Here is a 19,593-nt window from a genome sequence, read left to right as displayed (position 1 = left end):
GGTGATTTCAATTTTTTTTTATGGAGATGTGAATCTTCTGGTGATTGACTTGCTGTATTGGTTTTCTACGAGTTTGATATGTTAATAAATAATAATTTTTAAATATAACTTACTCCGGAGGAAGGTAGTCGACCATCACAGATTGGCTCGATTATCTCAACAAGGGGAATGTAGAGATATGGAGATTATTAAACCGAGAAAACATCGTCATGTTAATATTCACACTTGTTTATTTCCTGAACTTGTCCGACCAGCGAGTGATCCCAAGAATGCGCTAACTTGTAACTTCCGTTAAACAAGGAACTGAAAGGCAAACGCGTGGATCTAAACAAGATCCATCGTGTTCGAAAGGTTTAACAAGCTTTCGACGCCTGAGATTATAAAAGCAAGCTCCTACCCGGAGCTCGCTCGCTATTAGAACTTGACACTCATCGACGCTACATGGATAATTAGTCTAATTACTTTACAACACATTACACTGCTGAACTACGACGATGGAACACGGAGTTACCGCTGCCTAGCATGCTAGAAGTCGCAAGGGATCGCTCGGTCTGGTGAGCTGAGGGTCGCTGGATAGAACCTTGGCAACTGTCACGATTCGGTCTGCGAGAAGCATTAGGACAAGACATCACACACATCTACCAGGTATGAACAAGCGTGAATAACCTTTTACACCAACTTTCCATATCTCTACCCTCCTACGGAGCAGGTTCAGCCAACAGATATTATTAAGCTCTACCTAAATGTTTAAATGAAACTTCCCTGTGACCTCAGATCCCAGGTAAAACGGGATTACAACAATATATATATATACAGGTATAAAGGAAATACCCCCTACACGGAGGTATCCCTCACCATTCACTCTTTTTCTCACTTTTACACTTTTCAATTCTTACATTTTTCTTTGTTTCTTATCAACTGGACGAACACAAATACCCATGCCTTACATGGGACTCGAACCCAGAACCCCTGTCGTTGTAGCGCGCTCTTCTAACCACTTCGCACCACTAGGTCACAGGGTCGGGCTGTGCTTGCTTCTGATTCGCACGGGTAACAATATGTGATTCTTCTTCTTCTTCTTCTTCGTGACCTTCACCACCGGGAATTTGGCTCTCTTGGTCGCTCTATAAAAGGCGTTGATGACTTTGTTAACATAGGGTCACCAGATATTTGTTGACCAAAAGGAGTATAGTCTATAGGTTGAAGGTGCGCATGCACAACATAAAAAGAAAACGAAAGAAAGGGTGACTATTTGTTATTGCTTCTATTATAGCCCCTATAAAATAGGCCTACACTCTACAGATTCAAATAGCCAGCCTGTACTAAATCTTTGCACACTGACCTCCACTTACCCATCATTGATTCTTTTCTTCAATCCAATCTTCAAGATGTTTTTCAACGGCTTTTGAAATGGCACAGTAAGTTTCAAAAATATCATTATTAGGGCGGAGCGGATACCGATGCCGATGTATCCGTATCGGAAAGTATCGGTTGGAATTCAGCTACCGATACCAGCCAATTCTTTCCGGCATTTTGGTCTTTCATGGGGTCCGCAAAAATCCCGCGCGACTTCTTGACAGTCTAATTATCCTGGAAATTATGCAAAATTAAAACTTCCTTTTTATTTTACACTAATTTTTCACGAAAAAATTATATTTTGTGACTACATAATATCTATTTTAATATTCTGATGCAATTCTTGAATATTCTAAAGCACATTTCTTGGTATGTTGATGCATATAATTTGAGGAGAATATTTACACATCAATATTTTGAAGAAATTTTAATTATTGCAATTTTCAAGTATCGGTATCGGTGGGAATCGGTAAGAGTATCGGCATCGGTATCGGTTCAAAGTGGTATTGGCTCGGCACTAATCATTATCATTAAATTCCAATGAATTTGAAATATGTTTTGCTTGTTGATGGAATATGAAAATGACTTGAAATTGTTCATAGGATATTCTTGAGTCAAGGAGTAAATACTTCAGTTTGTTGACATCTTGACGTTTTCCGTTCTGTGGATTTTAAGGCATTTTTACGCGTAAAGTAATGAATGAAATTAAATAGCAAGGAAAATAGTATATTTGAGGATTTTTGCAAATTGAAAAGAGTATAGAGTATATGAACCTCTAAAAGAGTATAATACTCTTAAAAAGAGCATGTCTGGTCACCCTAGTTAACACGAGCACAAGATCATTGTAGTTTTAGAAATAACACAACATTGCACTTCACAATATCACACTGATAACCAGTGACGTGCGGTGACGTCGACACTAGGTGTAGCAGTCAGTGGCGTGCTCAAGGGGGAGTTGGTGTGGGTCACACCCTTCCCCCCTTTAGGGTCCAGTATTCCTAAAAAAAGAAGAATGTCAATAACAGGAATAGATTGCAAAATGATGAATGAGTACTAAAAAAAGTACACGTAACCCCCACCCACATTCGAAAATAAAAAACGATTTGATTTGACTCTAAGCCAGAGATCCTGGGTTCGAATCTCGACTTGGCCATGGGTATTCTTTATGTGTCGTACCAAAACTGGTGGAAAAGCGAAGTAAAATAAACCAAATCGAGCAATCAATCAATGATTTGATTTCATTTTTGTTACTTAGCGTCGCTTTTTTGTCACATTTGGTTAATTGTGAAGATAATGCGATAAAATTAATGAAGGGACGAACACAAAGAACACCCATGCCCAGGTCGGGGTTCGAACCCGGAACTCCTGGTGTCGTAGCGCGCTGTGATAACCACTCCCGCACGGTTGGTTGATTTGGTGTTTTAAGTACACTTTGTGCACAGAAACAAAACAGGTAACAAAACACAACACACTTTTTTGTAATTTCTTCAAGGTAAAGTGTTCCCCTGTGCTTAGCACCACGCCATGAAGGCGTATAGGGGGTGTGGGGGTAACGCCCCACACTTTCTTGATCCGGTCGTGAGTGGGGGTGATGTGATCAGTATCACGCCCCTGACCGCCTTTACTCCCCAGGGTTTCCCCCACCCAGCGTCGAATAACATGGGTACCTGGGGAAACCCTGGGGGGTAAAGGCGGTCAGGGGCGTGATGCTGATCACATCACCCCCACTCACGACCGGATCAAGAAAGTGTGGGGCGTTACCCCCACACCCCCTATACGCCTTCATGGCGTGGTGCTAAGCACAGGGGAACACTTTACGTTTTTCAATGATATTCATTTGACTTTTTGAGTTCTGAGAAACATTTTTGATTCCAAATTATTTCATTATTCACTGCAACACATAGGACAAGAATGCGCACTCATCACGGGTTCGAATCCTGGCCTGGATTGTTCATATGAGGTCAATTCATCAATTTCATCATATCATCACTCATCCTCATTTTCGCGATAACCAAATGTGAAAAGCGAAGTAAAATAAACCAAACCAACAACAATATGAACACGCGTTCTCTTGCCCAAACAAATACATCCGTCTTGATGACTGTTAGAGGCCAAGAGATTAGTATATTTAAATAAAACACTATTAAAACGAGAGTCAGAGAGAGCCTGAGCACATATTTGTAATTTAATCATTATATATTCCATATTTGAAAAAGAAAAAAAGAAAGAAAGCATAACATTATTGTCTGCACATAACACGTTCCCATTTCATAAATAATAAAACTACATTCCATATTATACATACGTACATATTGTACAACGTGTAAAAGGTTGTGTAAATACAGAGAACATAAGTACTGCAGAAAATTTTACCCTGAGTTCTTTAGAAGATTTACAAAAGAATCTATGAGAATCCAATACCCTTCCTGTCCTATAGGAGATAGACTGGGGGACCTGAAAGCCTGGGCTTTCAACCATTGCAGCGGGGGGCGAGGGGGCAAGGGAGGTAGAGGTAGAAAGATTCCTTTTCCTTCGGCCGGCCGTTTCTACCTGGAAACTGGTCTGGCGGAGGAAGAGCGAGCTAGGGTATCCAGCTAGCTTTGCCCGCGGATCACACCGATGGACGAGAAACGCGTGGAAAAGAAAGTGTTGCATATGAACTATGGCTTTAACAAGACAATAAATATTGTGATTTGAATATAATTCGAGATGTGAGAGTGATTGATCTATCTCTGTTAGACTAGCTACTCCTCAGTGCACGTCACTGCTGATAACTTGCTAAACTGTTGTACAAACCTCAAAATTGTATCTTGGCGGACAAAGGGAAAGGGTGGGGAGAGGGGGAAGGGGAAGGGGACGATAGCAGAGAAGGCAGTGAAACTGGAAAAGGTATCTTGGCTTTGCGGAGTCTGTTAAAAAGGGCGTGTCTATTCTTGCTCCGTATCGGGCATTGGAAAAGTAGGTGAGTTGGATTGATTGATTGATTGATTGAATTGCTTTATTTTACTTCGCTTCTTGTGCCACTTTTGGCTATATTTGCTAAGATGAGGATGAGTGATGATATGATGAAATTCATGAATGGACACTCACAAACATCCATTCCCAGGCCAGGATTCGAACCTAGGACCCCTGGCGTCGTAGCGCGATGTGCTAACCACTCTGCCACGGGGGCTGGCTAGGTGAGTTGAAGTTTGTTTATTTACTCCGCAATCACAAGTGGGGGAGGGAGTTTGATGTAATCTTGCAAGATGGAGACGTGACAGGTTAGAAGACGAAGTATGAAGGTTATCGCTTCGCGAGGATGAAACCCAAGGTCGTTTGAGCTATTTCTCTGTATACCATTTATAAGTTGTGGTATGTGTCATATGATCGACCGCTCAAGCATCCCACTGGGCAGGGAGCGCGAGGGGATGCTTGCACACCCCTTAGTTTTCTTCCTCACCCCCTTCTGCACCCCTGCGTTCAGCTGAAAACACTAACCCTTAGAGTGTCATGTCATGTCGTCATATTGAGCACAGAATGTTAGGTACTGAAGTAAGACCTTTATTATTGTATGCAACAAGCAAGCACTGAAAGAGATGCCGATCATTGTATGAATACATTGACTTTCAATGGAATCGTTACAAACCGGCAGTGTCCGTGACTGTACGAGTACATACTTTCCTGTAATGGAGGTTGATTAGATTTGGTGTTTTAAGTCCACTTTATGCACAGTAAGGCTAATCGGGACTGGACATACAGTTTAAAGTGAACCACTTGTGCCACCACAGGGTATCGAACCTGGGACCCCTTGATTACAAGGCGACGACGCTACCACTGCGCCATCGGGGAGGCAACCTGCAATGGTGGCAGGCAGCCTCTATAAAGATCAGCGGCCTTTTTTTTTCTTTCGTCAGCATTGTTGTTATGAATTTCTCTTCTTTTGTTTCTTGAAGTGGAATGTTTTTGGTTTTCGATAATTGCCTATAGCTTAATGTGAGTCACGTTTTTCTATTTTTCATTGTCAGTAAACGGTTTATTTTCCGCCCAGGAGTGTCCATCCCCCAAAAGTCGTTCACCAAAATCCCCCCCAAATATAATTTCGATAAACACGCAGTAATTGATTTTTGTTTGAATGTCGATAATTTTATTTATTTTTTAAAAAAAAATTCGAAATGCGTAAGCTTTAGACAAGGAAAACTGCCAGTACGTATTTTACAATTTCACATGTCGAAAGTTACGAGCCGACTAGGAAATACCACAAATAAAACTCCATAGCCTACATTGTTTACCACTGGACGACATGCCAACAATCGAAAAGCTCGTCCCATTCGAAACTTTTCATCGCAGTTGAAATTAAAAGACTAACGAAAGAAAAAGCACGGCAAGTCAATCAAACGAAACGATCCTCCCCCCCTCTTTTGTGTAAAAGTTACAGTTCTTCGTGAACATTGGCTCTCTTCCTAACAATTTTTTAAAAAGCCTGAAATCGTACGTTTACTAGACATGTTACAGGTAAGGTAACACAGTTTGAGAACCACTGATCTAGCGCCCTCTGTGACCGTTCTTCAAGGTCAAGCACAGTGTGCAAGGACTCGCTCGTTTTGGAAAACACGCATACGGCTTACCCTTTCTCGCGTTCTTGATTTTACAGACGATTTTACGTCTCCGCAGAAACGACCTACGAATACACTTCACCTACATAAAAGCTCATATAGTAACCTTAATTTTTACCAGGATGTAGTGGATCAATATGCGAAAAACGTAAATGGAAGTCCACTCCACATTCTCCCATCCGTTTATCCTCTTTTTTAATGGCAGGGATAACTTCATTTTGTATTTCAGTACATAGTTGAAAACTAAAATTGGTAAACGCTGTAAGTACCACAATAATTCAAACAATGTTTTCCACGTTAAACTGTGAAATGTGCCATGCTTTATAATGTGGTAAACGTGTGGTAGCCCTCTAAGTAGTTCAAAGGGCGTGTAAAGAGGTCACTAAGCCGCGCGTCAGGCTAAGTTTGCAGCAGGTTTTATGTATTAATCCGCGCGAGAACTGAGCACAGAATCTTCCGTGCCAGTCTTGCCTCAACCGCCGAGCTGCTTACATCGCAGACACTGAGAAAATCCACAGTATTGCCAACCGCACAACACATCAATACCCGTATGCATGTCAAGCGGAATATATTTATGTTTCTTTTTTTCTCCTGAAACATAACATTTTAGAAGTACTTTCGGCGCATAAATGATTTAAAAAATGTGTCATTACTTAATATAAATGCGAAATATCTTCGAAACATGAGAGCATGTGCATGGACGTCCGCAGGATTTTTTTCCAGGGAGGGGCAAGGAAGGTATTTTTTTCCAGTGGGGCAAACAAGTCACATTTCCCCCCCAAAAGAGTGTAGTTCCCTAAAAACATTGCTTAAATTTGAATTTTAGGTGTTAATGCAATAATTAACACATATTATTGTGGCTAAAATGAAATTATATGTTTGAAATACATAATTTTTGGTTGACTTTCATTTTCCAGGGGGGGACGGCCCTTGCCCCCCCCCCTTCCGGACGCCCATGAGCATGTGTGTATATTTCGAGCACGCAAAAATAAAAAGAACAAAGATATAAGTAAACAACGACAGGCCCTCTTGAATTTAATGACAAATTATTGTTTTTGGTTTATAAAAAAATACATTTATGAAGAACTTTGTTACTGTAAGACACACGCACTTCAAGTTATACCAGCAAAAAAAAAGCATGATTTCAGTGTTGCCAACAGCACGAGAGAAAAACGGGGTAAATCGCACCTAAAATGGAGCTAAAATTCACATCCAGGGGGCTAGATTTACAAATCTTGGGAGTTTTGGTGTAAAAATTCTGAAACTCAAGAACCACAAATAATCATAAATTGTCAAGATGAGGGTCATACGCTCAACTAAATTAAATTTTCTTACCTTAAATAATTTATTGCCCCCGTAAATTGTGGTGCAGTAAAACACACAAAAGCATTACACATTTTCGGCATATTCCTCCTTCATATATATGCACACGCACACTCACACACACACACACGGCCGCACACACGAACTAGTCTCTGGTCGAGCCTCACTGTTACGAACGATTCGTCGATTCCGCACCGCATTTCTGTGATCTTTCAAGGACCAGATGCAATACAACTGAACAAAGATTCGCATTTTATGGAATCGACGCTATCCGTAATTCGCCTCGGGCTACACAGCATATCAAAACCAGAAACAAGGGGATAAAGTGACAATGTGCACTTGCTACCTGCTCCCCAAGAGGGGTCGCAGGACGAGCTTGCAGGTGCAGAGGAGGGTCGGTTAAGTGAATTCTTCTTTGCAGTTTACTTTACTGAAAATACCAAAAAAACATTTCATTACTGAAAGGGCTAGATTTGTAGCAAGATTTCTCTCTGTAGGGCTAAAAAGCCCCTTCGGGCTTTTTCTGAATTTTGGGGCTGAGTACGTACTCAAAAGGGCCAGTTCTGGCCCCAAAAGCGCCAACTTGGCAACACTGCATGATTTGTTATTGGGGATATATACAATCAGGTGCATTGTCTGCTGCTATTACTCTGGTTTCAATTTATGAATCACTTCACTAAACCAGGTTTCAAATCTTGGTCTGTCCATTTCATCTTGGTCTGTCCATTTCTTGCTAATCATCCATCCCTTTCTTTGCACGGAACAGTAAATATGCGCCTTCAACAAAGACTTCATTGCTGCCAGTGGGTGAAACAATAAGCCTCCCCCTTCCCCTCTCCTTTTCTCGTCGGTTTCTTCAGCCCTGGCGGTGGTTTTGCACGGTAGTATATAAAAAAAAAATCAATGTAACGCCCACGCCCCTCCCCGAGTTCAAGCACTTCTGGTCCAAATAATAAACATGTTTCTTCTCACGGGGATATCTTTTAATACCGGGGACATTCTTTTGTCGTAAAACAACAAACAATCGTTTCATCTTCCTAAACTCAAACCGCAAATCATTCAACACCCGGGATACAGTTCGTGCGCACATTGACGGCAAATCACCTCACGCCCTGTTTTACTTTGATCTTGTTTCCGTAAGGAGGATTATGCATTTTAAACAACTTGCTTGATTTGAAGAGCTTTTCCCTTCGGATGAAGCCCACAATAACACTCACTGAACAGGAGACGTCGATTCAGCCATTCTCGCCGCTGTATAGCACGATTATTAATCACAATAAACATAGGTTTAAAATAGTGGGATGTGCAACACTGGTATCACGGATTCCACGCGCTCTGCAACGTATTCAGTCTTGCTCGACTCGCACTTAGGCTTCAGCGATTCCTCAGCGCAATACAAACTCCTGTTGGCGAATCTGCGGATCCAAGTTCGTCTGCACAGTGATTGCAACCGATCAAGTCCACACCTGCTAATGGATGTATTATTATGTCTGTATTTTACAAATTAAATAACTGTTTTCTTGCAAGTATGCAGTTGTGTCGGAATAGAACCCGTCTCAGTGGAACTATATTCTGTGCGCACGTTTGGATCTACATGTGCGAAAACCTGCTGCAAAGTTAACCTGACGCTTGGCTTAGTGTGAACGTTCTTACGGGCTGATATGCGGAACGATGCGATTTCCCAACACTTTCGCTTTTGGCACTTACAACGTTTACCACTTTTAGTCCTCAGTTCAATAAGACTACAACGTGTATCTGAATGTTTACACTGTATGACCACTTTCTTGGAGATAGGACTTAATGCACATCATCATGGACGTCCAGGGGGAGGACAAGGGGGGCACAGCCTCCCTGGAAAATGAATGTCAATCAAAAGTTCTATATAACATATAATTTCATTTCAGTGTGTAATTTATGTTAATCAATGACGGCGATTAAAGGTGCGGTTGCCCCCTACTTTTTGGTATTTTTGCCCCCGCACTATGCTAAACTTTATCTATCAAAGGAAAGCAAACTGTCCTTGCCACCCCTCCCGCACCACCAGTTTTGGCACATTGCTCCCCCAGTTTTGAAAAGTTGCATGCGTATTTTTAACGTTTTCCTTGCTTTCACCATCGCACCCCCTAAATTTCTTTCCGCACCCCCTCAGCACCCCTAGATGATTAATCCTGGCGCCGCCGCTGCCACTGGGAAATGAGTTTGAATTTAACTCGGGATAAAAAGATCGGTAGAGGATAAACGGATGGTAGAATGTGGAGTGTCATTTACGTATTTTGCATATTGATCCACTACATCCTTATATAAATTAAGGTTACCATGAGCTTTTACGTAGGCTAGGTGAAGTGTATTCGTTGGTAGTTTTTGCGGAGACGTAAAGTGGCCTGTAAAATCAAGGACGGGAAAAAGGGCAAGCGGTATGCGTCTTTTGCTTGACCTTGAACAACGATCACAGAGGGCGCTAGACCAGTGGTTGTCAAACTGTGTTACCCGTACCCGTCAGGGGTACATGAACTAGTTGAATGGGGTACGCAATCAGCTCGAAGAGTGGTTTTTCATCCATGGTGTACCTAAAAAAACACGCACCCAAATAGAGTAAATTTGGAGCCGAATCTCCGCTTGAAAGTTTCAAGTGCACAACCAGGCAATAAGAATCTGTGTCAAGCTATGCAGGCACACCCTTCTCACTGGAAACTCTCAGGATTTACAAAACACTCCAAAATTGTGCTTCCCAGTTTGTTTACAAACTTATTGTTGTTCTTTACTTACTTAAATAAATCTCGAAAAAATATATGAAAATTAAAGTTTTTTATGTACTTCGTAGCAACATGTGTTTCAAATTTTTATTTTGTAACTAATCATAAAGACTGTAAAAGTAGGAACACGCAGTGAAATAATAAATGCAGGATTCTAATGTTCATATGTTGACCATCTTACCACATACAGCCCAAATGCCATATTTCTGTATTGCACGCCTCCAACATATCAAACCCCCCCCCCACCAACCAGGCAGCCAAAAAATTCCCCAAAACCCACCATTCGAAAAAAACCTTCGGTGAGGTTGGTGGTATGGGTATAAGGTGTCTAGTTAAGACTAAATGGTATGATGAGAAAAAATGTTTGAGAACCGCTGCGCTGTAGACTATCACTTGTCAGACAAGTGTTGGCAGTTACAAGACGCATGCAGCGATCGAATAAACTCGGCTTCGAACTGGCCACAGCCGTCTCGCACATGGTCACTTGCTGCAAGAGCTCTACCCTCCAATGTGACGTGTTTGAAATGTCATTTTAAGTGTTCGGCATATTCTTATTGAATGTGCAGATTTTTCTTTCCTCAGGCAGACTTTTATACCCTGTCTCAGGTATTTCTGGAGCAAGGCAGCACATAGCGCCAGAGAAGGGGAGGAAACCGAGTGGGCAGTACACACTGCTGCGAAGGCTGGTAAGTGCAATCGCCTTCGCCTCCCCCCTTCCCCTCCACGCAATCGAGTTCTCTCTCACATGTTCATTGGTGGAGCTGTGTCGCGTCACTACTTGCGCAGAGACAGATAACTGGGACAGGGTATAATCTTTCGAAGCTATTTATCATTTCTGTTGTGAGATGGCGACAGTGTTTTAATAAATGTTTTTTGCTTCTTGAGAAGAGCTGCTCTCTTCCACTGTCTGTGAGGAAGCTTTTAGTTTATTCTTACCTTCTTAATCCGTTATTTTTGTCCTGTGCAGGTCCTTTAACAACCTTGCACTTTTAATTTTCCCAAGAGGCTTTTCACACTCCTTTTTGAACGCTTAGGTAAGAATTTTAGATAAGTGGTTATTTCTCCGCATACACTGAAGGGTGCAAAATGGCCATACGCACCCAAAATCATTTTAAGTCATTCAATCAATTCAATAACAAAATACAAAATACCACTATATTCCCTACAAGTAAGCTGCCTGAACCCAATATGGTCTATTTGCTGTTTCCAAGTAGTTACGGGGTGAATTCGACAGATTACGTTAGTATGTCATTTAGACTGTCCGAATGGCATGATTGAACCTGTTGGCTGTACCTATAGTGCTGTAACTTGAGGACAAAGAAGCAATTAGCTGGACTTCGTGATTGTGATGTACGTGATCACATATGGAAGTTATTATACTTCATACATCTTCCAAGTGATAGGCCTTTATACCTCTAGTCTATATTATAATAGCTCATAATTTGTACTTTACAACAATATATTTAGTTTAGACTTTAATCTAAAAGTCCTGTTTATAACGAAGGAAAAACGAACACTTTGTAAGGTGGACTGAATATGGCCTAAACGTTACTTTTCAACAAAATCTCCACTGTACCCATGTAATTACTTGAAACTGACTCCGATTTTCAGCAAACCTCCAGAATCTTTTGAATCTTGCGATTAGTTTTACCTTTCTAACTTTGTACACCAATAGAAATAATCGCAAACCTTAGGTAGGCCATATTGGGTCCAGGTACCTTACATTAAATCATGTGTTGTATTACCCCAACATGCTGCAAATAAATTATTGAGAATTAGATAAGTCGTATCTGATTAAGCCAAGTTTTAATACATGTTCTTAGAAGTGGGTTAGCTGCAAACAATAATTTCCAAACTGGGAAGCGCAGATTTCCACTGAAGAATCTCAATACTCTGTTTCACATGGAGGTTGTCCTTGGGTCCATCTTCCTCCTCCCAGTTCCTGATTTTGGACTCCCGATGGTCAAGGTTGTCCTCCGCTTGTTGGAGGACATCTTGCAGTTGGCACCACTGTTTGTTCCTGAAGATCGCCAACCAATCCCGTCGGCTATTCCAGGATGCGTCGAAGGAGAACTCAATCAATCGGAAAACATGAACAAAACAGAATCAGTATTGGACTTTTATAACCAGCAAAACAACATTATGTACAAGATACACATATAATGTGTGTATACAATGTTTTCCACTCCTACAACTTTTGAAATGCATTTCCCTTCCATGGTATACTCTCTCCCATTGGGAGGTGTGCAATACATTCAACCACACATGATCTTGGTCCCCCCTGCTCCTCTCCCCACTAACATACGCGCAGAATTGTGGGAAATGAAGACATTGATGGACCAAATGCAAAATTAACGAGCATTATTAGTTTCTGCCAGAATTCAATCCACGTAAGTGTGGCTCCACCCATAAAAGAACAAGGAAAATACACCAACATTAGCAACAGAGGCTGAAGAGAAAACGAATCACAGTTAATACTTTTTTTTTCAGGCTCGTTGGTCCCGTCCTCGCTAAGCGAGTCGGCGCAGATTCCTTTGAAGTGGACCGCTACTATAGTTCTCGCCACGAAAACAATCCAGTCACGGTCGGAGCTTCCCCTTGCCTCCTGCACACCCCTGGCCCTCCAGGGTTGCCACACTTCTTCTAAGCTGCTCAGTCGACACTTCGCGCGTTGTACGTAAGCGGTTGAATTGTTGCTAATTGGCAACACTGTAGGTGGGCGGCGTGTTTGGAATAGGCTTGCCGATCGGCCAGTCAAGGGCACGCACCCATTTGTTGGGCTTTGCCGATTGGCATAGTGGGAACACGCCTTAAGAAAGCATTCGCAACCAACAGACGAACGGGACGCGATGAAAACGACCCAGTCTTAGCGACAAAAAGCGACACGTGCAGCTTGTAGTGTCGTTTCGGCACGAAAGGTTGCATTTTCTGAAGGTTCGTTTCCAGATAACCCGTGTCGCTTGTCACTTCGGTCTGAAAGCTCCCTTGAGGACAAAATAAAAAAGCGGGTGCGTTAAGTGGTTGCCTTTTGATCTCGCCACCGAAGTTCACGGGTTCAAATCCCGGTTGACATGAGTGTTCTTTGCGAGTCTTTCCTCATCAATGTCATCATATCAACACTCATGTACATCGTCGCGATTAGCCAAAAGGTGTACAAAAGCGACGCTAAAGAACAGAAATAAGGTACGATTGAAGATGCACTTTTTATGAAAGAACAGGAGAAATTAGACCATAGGTAATGTCTAGAAAATATTGACCTCTAGAAAGATCAGTTGCTAAGTCATGGTGAAAACTACAGAATTAAAGTAAACACTCAAAAAAAGTAATAGGTTAATTTTCACTGCTAATCAGTAGCATTTAATATGCGAGCTCTGTTTGCATCAACAACACACAAGACACCATAGATAAATCATTAGTATATGCATAGTTTGTCATCAGAGTATGCATACACACACAGTAACAGAATTCTGTTTTTATAAGGTTATCCCCAATATTCAAAAGATGCACGCGTTTAAACAGAAACTTAAATTTTTAACAAGAGATGGCACTTAGCTCGCGATTTCTGAAATTCTAATTATGTATAAATGTTTGAGAATCGCTTAGATATTATATTTTCAAAAATATATTGTATTAAATATTATACCTGATGTGGCACAAGAATTTTACAATTATTGAAACTTTACCTTACGTGTATTTATTACTTTGGAAGATGGTATGTTTATTGAACTGTGACTTTATTCAAGTTAACTATAGGATGATATATACATTGCAATGATAATTTGTTTGGAATGATGAATATTTTTGTAGAGAGCGCTTTACGACCACCAGGTTGGTTGCATTGCGCTTTTAATTATTGTGAATGGAAAGTTCCTCTCCGGAGATGTTTCTGCATCTTCTTCACTCGGTGTCCAATGTGGTGTTGTCCAGATTTTATCAATAACATCTTAATATTTGATTTTTTGATTTGGTGTTTTTAGTCCACTTATGCACAGATAGGCTAATCGGGACTGGACCTACAGATTAAAGTGGAATCCGAACCACTATGTGCCTCCACTGGTTATCGAACCCAGGACCCCTTGATTACAAGGCGACGACGCTACCTCTGCGTCATCGGAGAGGCAATATTAACCTCTTAATAGATAACTGTGCTCATAGCATTTGCCAGGCTGAATAGCTGTTATCTCTGACGTCAGGGCTCTCAACCGAAGATATCTTCACATCCTAAGACTATCCCTCGCTTCTTCATTTCTTATTCTATCTCAGGTCTTCTAGAATCATTGTACGGATCTTCTTGGAAGTTTCCACTCGTCGTCTTTTGAAGAAAGTTAAGTTTGCGCTCTCTACTGCCCAAGGTTCCCATCCCTTCAATCGGAGATATGGCAACACTGCACGAGATGCTATTATATCTCGCAGCGAATCTCCCATATCTCCAATGGGAGACACGGGAACCTGCGGCCAAACCCAAGAGGGATGAAGGCGGGATTCGAACCCAAGACTTACGAGAACTTGTAACGTAACAGTAACCACCTTGCCATTCCACTATAACATCATATCATAATCCATAGAGCCTCTCACCTCCTCTGGGTTTTATCTCGTTTCATTCTTAATGCAATACATCATATTGTTAACTTGGCTAAAATAAGAATCCAGTCACGTACGACATTTAATTTATAACGACAGAGCTTCACCGCAGGATGCCACGAAGGCACGTAGGTGGTGCGGAGGTAAGGTTCCACACATTCACGATCTCAGCCTTACAGTTATAAAGCTATTGCTTGATATCTATGAACGCCATCTTCCTAAGTAGTAACGCTCAAAAACAACTACAAGAACACTTAGAACTATAGTCTTAACTCACCTTCGAAATATGAGCTCATATTTTGATTTCACTAGTATTTTTCATTATGTAAAATTTTATACTAAATGCGAAGAAATAACATTAATATGCATGTAGCGCTACATTGTTGTATGAGAGCCGAAGGTGGATAATGAGAGATGGGCAGAAGCCCGCGTTAGGAATTTATTTCACTGTTATCTATAATTGTATTAAAAATGATTCTCACCCAATACTAACACTGTATCTGTTTATTTCTTACCATGCAGCCGACTTTTATTTGAAGTGACCTTCGAAAAATTTTAAATCCTAATAACAGAGTTCTGTGAACGTGTTTGTTATCACACGGTTTGCTTCTAATTTTACGAATTCATATTCACTTTATAATACAAATACTTCAATTAATGCATTGCATATACTGCTCCCGTGTTGTTCTATTGGTTCAGGTACCAAAAGCTTAGGTAGATAAATAGGCAGGAAAATGCACCTTGAAAAGTAATTTAAGGTAAGAAAGCACGAACGTAAGGAGTGAACACGAACGTACATTTATCGACATGAATTTGTTTGTACTTTTGTTGTTTTGCGTCACTTTTCTATTATTTGGACTAATCGCTAGGATGATGATGAATAGTGATTAGATAAAGCTGATGAAGCGATAATCAAACAACGAGAGATTACCTTCTTCAGTAAACAAAATGAAATGAAAAATACAAATAAGTATTTAAAGTCATTTATAAAAATGCCTTATACGGCTTGATGAAACGTATTTATAACATTTACGCCTTTTAATGCAAAGGAATAAACAGCAAACATTCTCATCCTAGTCATTATGCTACGCGCGAGTATGCAGGTTAAGGAATCACCCCGACATTCACCTGGAGTGGTTGAAGAAAGGAACGTAATAATGGCCTACGTGTTAACAGCAGTGACATTACAGCGACATTATCTATCCTAATCTTCTACAATAACACAGGTAAACATAATTAGGCACTCAGAGAAATATTGAAATTTTCAACTCACGCCGTAAAGTTGACGATCTACAGTTCCGATATGTTTCATATTGGTGTAACTTTATTTTGTATGTCCAACAATATTTTAGGCTAGTAGCATTGCTTTACACGAAACATGGCAACCGAAATGTGTAACAATTGGTTATGTTATTAATGTATCATTGTTAAAATTAATCCAGTCCCTGGCCATAAGACCCGCAGAAATTTTGAGGTGGACAATAGGTTTCCCTTTTGATCCTGTTAGGGCATGCCTAAAGAAAGGGAAAAAATCTTGGGTAGACATCTGGCATACCGGGCTAAAGTTTTCTAGGGGCCCATAAATTCAAGATGGCCGCCCTTCACGCACCAACAAATGAAATTGATCATAACTTCCTTTAAAATTGGTTTTGATTTTACTAACTAACTCTCTAGCCTTCTTAAACCCGAAGGTTCATGGCTGCAGCAACACAGGCCTTCCATCTGTCCCTATCTTGTGCAAGATCTATATACTCTTTTCCATCCCTACCGATTTCCCTTAGGTCCATCTCGACGTTGTCCCTCCATCTTCGTCTTGGCCTTCCTACTGGTCTCTTACCATCAGGTTTCCCAACAAGAATCCTGTAAACTCCTCTTTCCTCTCCCATTCGTGCCACATGGCCTGCCCACCTAAGTCTTCTTGATTTAATTATTCTAATAATGTCTGGACATGAATACAAATTATGTAGTTCTAAATTATGTAACCTTCTCCACTCACCTGTCTCCTCATCCCTTTTAGGTCCAAATATTTTCCTAAGGATCCTATTTTCAAATACTCTCAATTTATGTTCCTCTTTCAATGTAAGGGACCAAGTTTCACACCCATATAATACTACAGGCAAAATTACTGTTTTGTATATTTTAACTTTTAGTTTCTTAGATATTAAACGAGAAGACAAAAGTTTATGAAGAGAGAAGTAACATGCATTTCCTGAATTAAGCCTACTTTTTATTTCCTCTTTAATATAATTTTCACTTGTTAATATTACTCCTAAGTATTTGAATTTGGAAACTGGTTCAAACGAGTTGTTATCAATAATTAGATTTTGATAATTACCTAAGACTTGGTATTGACCTGTAAGCATATATTTAGTTTTCTCTTTGTTAACTTCCAAACCTATGTCTTTAGCAGTTTTGAAAAATATTTTAGCATTATTCTTAATTGTATTTATATCATCCCCTAATAAGTCTACATCATCTGCATATGCTAACAACTGAGTCCCACCATTTAATTTTAGTCCTTCGTTAGTTTCTTTTACCTTCCTAACAGCATATTCTAAGGCAAAATTAAATAGCAATGGAGATAATGCATCTCCTTGTTTTAACCAATCAAAAATTGTAAATTTGTCAGACACATTAATACCCACACGAATTTTACTTTCTGTTTCACTGGTGCATACTTTTATCATACTAACAAGCTTCTTAGGTATTCCAAACTCTACTAATATATTATATAATTTATCTCTTTTGAACGAATCATATGCTTTTTTGAAATCAACGAATAGCTGATGGACATTTTGATTATATTCCCACTTTTTTTCGAGTGTCTGTCTGATGTGAAAAATTTGATCTGTAGTTGACCTGTTGCGTTTAAATCCACATTGATAATCACCTATAATTTCATTAGCATATGGGGTTAGTCTTGTTAAAAGAATGTTAGATAATATTTTGTATGTTGTTGAGAGTAGAGAAATTCCACGGTAATTATTGCAGTTCATTTTATCACCTTTTTTAAACACAGGAACAATTATGGATTCTTTCCACTGTTGAGGGATTTCTTCTTTATTCCATATTAAACAAATTAATTTATGAATTTGACATATTAATGAATTTCCACCATATTTAATTAACTCAGCTGGTATTAAATCAATGCCAGGTGCTTTGTTATTCTTTAGCCTTTTAATAGCATCTTTAACTTCAGTCAAGTTAGGTTCTGGAACTAAAGGTTCTGCTGTGTGGACTTCATTTACTTCTGATTTATCTCCTACATGGACATTTAAAAGGTCATTAAAGTAGTTCTTCCATCTATTTAGAATATCGCTTGGGTCAGCTAGAAGATCACCGTCTTTATCTTTTATCAAGTTTACTTTAGGTTGCCACCCCTTTCTAAACTCATTTACACCTTTATATAAATCTCTGATATTTTTATTTTTGCTGTTTGTTTCTATTTCGTTAATTTTGCTTTTCAAGTAATCTCGTTTTTTACTTCTAAACGTGCGGTTAACTTCTCGCTTTATTCTATTATAATTGTTTAGATTTGTATCATCAGAGTTATTTAACCACCTAAGTCTAGCCTGATTTCTTATTTCTATTAGATTATGACATTCATTATCAAACCATGGCTTACTTTTTCTCGGTTTATGGTATCCTATACTTTCTTTAGCTGCTGATTCTATTGCATTACGTATGTGCTCCCAATTCTTATTTACGTCTGTTTCATTTATATTTTCATCATCATTTAAATCCTGCAAAACATCAAATCTATTTGACAGTTTAATTTGGTAATCTTTCTTAATTCTTTCATCAGTAAACTTTCCTGTATCAAATTTTAGAACTTTTAGATTTTGTTGCTTATGATTTATCACTGAGAGTCTTTGTCTTAATTTAGCAATTACTAAATAATGGTCACTGGCACAGTCAGCACCTCTATGTGTACGAACGTCAATTATACTAGTATGCCTTCTCTTATCAATGAGAATATGATCTATCTGATTATGAGTTTTACCATCTGGAGAAGACCAGGTATATTTATGGATATCTTTATGTTTAAAAGTGGTACTTTTCACAATTAAATTCTTTGAGGTTGCAAAAGTAATCAATCTTATACCATTATCATTACTTAATTCATGAAGACTTTTTTACCAATTGTGGGTTTAAATGTCTCTTCTTTGCCAATCTGTGCATTACAGTCACCTAACAGAATTTTCATATCATACTGAGAAAATTTATCAAAGACCTGTTCTAACTCTGTATAAAAATCATCTTTAGTATTATCATCTTTATCTTCCGTTGGTGCATGTATGTTTATTAAAATAATTTTACACCACCTACCCTGTAAAACTGCATATGATATCCTATCATTAATAAATTCTACTGTTTTAAGAGCCGAGATAATTCTATTATTTATGAAAAAGCCTGTTCCAAAATTATGATTTTCAGTACCACCATAGAAAAAAGTATAATTTTTAGTTTTACAATTCCCTTCTCCTGGCCACCTAACTTCCTGGACAGCTACTACATCTAATTTATACCTAACTATCTCATTAACTGTACACTGAAATGCCCCAGGCCGGTAAAGGCTCAGAACATTCCAGGTGCCTAATTTAATATCCTTATTCCTAATGTAGATCTTATCCTTAGTCCAGGGACCTCCCAAAGTAGTCCCCACCCGGAGATCCGAACGGGGGACTATTTTACCTCCGGAATATTTTACCTTGGGAACATCCATGTCCTTATATTGCTGTTTCTTGACATTGTTTTTTTACAGTGCAGAGTTGTCAGCTCTACGCCTAACCCCCAATATGAATGGAGGAACTACTACACAAGACACACACAAACACATTAGAGAGCACAACTACTACACAAGACATACACAAACACATCACAACTATAACACAATAGTTGTACTAATATTAATCAATATTTTGAATAAATTGTATTTATTACAACCTTCAAGCATCAGCACCGGTATCGGTGGGAATCGGCGA

This window comes from Lepisma saccharinum, chromosome 6 (genome assembly GCF_977018435.1).
Source record: "Lepisma saccharinum chromosome 6, izLepSacc3.1, whole genome shotgun sequence".
Taxonomy (NCBI): Eukaryota; Metazoa; Arthropoda; class Insecta; order Zygentoma; family Lepismatidae; genus Lepisma; species Lepisma saccharinum.
The sequence above is the reverse complement of the archived record's forward strand: the minus strand, read 5'-3'. Positions refer to the sequence as shown.